We start from the raw sequence: 1,582 nt of genomic DNA on the forward strand, positions 1-1,582 counted from the left end.
TTTGAATGTGTGTTTGTTGTCTACTTTTGTTATTGTGATGTCTAGAAAATTTATGGATTTATTGTTTTCAATTTCTAATGTGTAGTGTAGCTTTGGGTGGTTTTGTTTATGTGTTGATGCAGGTTTTGGATCTGTCTTTTATTTCCTTTGTATAGTATTAGTATTTTATTTATTTTAATAGGTTATTTTACGACGCTTTATCAATATCTTAGGTTATTTAGTGTCTGAATGAGATGAAGGTGATAATGTCGGTGAAATGAGTCTGGGGTCCAGCACCGAAAGTTACCCAGCATTTGCTCATAATGGGTTGAGGGAAAACCTCAACCAGGTAACTTGCCCTGACCGGAAATCGAACCCAGGCCACCTGGTGTCACAGCCAGATGTGCTAACCGCTACTCCACAGGTGTGGACAATTTGTTGTTAAGTGAGTATTTCGTCTTCCAAATGGATACACTAACTTCAATTTTATAAGGATTTAAATGTTTAAAATTATTTAGTTGTAAAACATTTATGAGTTAAATAATATACCGTCAAGTGGAAAAAATATATTTTAAATTTTAAATATTTGTAGGATTTTAAAAAGAGCTGCACTTGCCTATAGTATAAAACCTTAATGATATGGTAGAAGGGTTCCTTAGCTTCAGAGTGAATTTTTTATTTAATGTCTCTGGTGGCCCTTTTTGTAAAAATAAGTCTTTATATTACAATCACTCGGTAGACAGAACTCAAATCTTGCTGGACAAAATTAACAACTTCTCTACTTTCCAACGGATTTTTTTTTTTTTAACTTTACAGGTATTAAAGATAGCATATATTTTTTATGTGCAAAATGTGATTACTTCTACATAAGAGAAACTACTCCTTTATAGGGGGTGCATTTAGAAAAAAATGAATAACTTCCCTCTTATCTAAGAAATGTTTATGAAAATTGTACAGGAATTACAGATAGCATACATTTTCTGGATACAAACCGACCACACGTGTTCGCTCATATGGGAGTAAATTCTTTAATTTATATTTCTGTTTTGTTTAAATATTTGACATGATCATTTTTTCAGATGATGAGAGAGAGATGGAACGGAGAAAAATTCTCTCCGGCGCCGGGATTTGAACCCGGGTTTTCAGCCAACCAGTCACTCATCTGAGTGCACCTCTACACATGTATGGACTTCGGTCCTGCGTGCATAGACATCTATGACGTAGTGCAGAGGGCGGCCACCAGAGGGAACCCAAGAGATGGAGCTTAATCTGAGACGATTCTCAACGGTGTCGGGATTGTATCCGGCGTGGCTTAGTGGTTAAAGCATCAGCACGGAGAGCTGAAAACCCGGGTTCAAATCCCGGCGCCGGAGAGAATTTTTCTCCGTTCCATCTCTCTCTCATCATCTGAGAAAGCAGAATATCTGCATGGAAATATCATATGTACTTCGGTACATCAAAATAAATATGATCATTTTTGTTTTTATGTAGATATATTACCTGTCATCATATCATAATCTCTTCACACGCACGCAAAATAGCCGCATACTAGCCATACCAACACATAAGACACCATTGTATTCATCATCATACACAATCTCGC

General features: G+C 36.4%; 1 non-coding gene across 1 annotated transcript; it reads left to right on the forward strand.

The window, feature by feature from the left end:
• The first annotated feature begins 1,280 nt into the window (after positions 1–1,280).
• On the forward strand, positions 1,281–1,352 carry TRNAS-GGA (transfer RNA serine (anticodon GGA)). The gene has a single exon. It is a non-coding gene; the product is annotated as a tRNA-Ser (tRNA).
• The last annotated feature ends 230 nt before the right edge of the window (positions 1,353–1,582 follow it).

Source organism: Periplaneta americana, chromosome 13 (assembly GCF_040183065.1).
Source record: "Periplaneta americana isolate PAMFEO1 chromosome 13, P.americana_PAMFEO1_priV1, whole genome shotgun sequence".
Lineage (NCBI taxonomy): Eukaryota > Metazoa > Arthropoda > Insecta > Blattodea > Blattidae > Periplaneta > Periplaneta americana.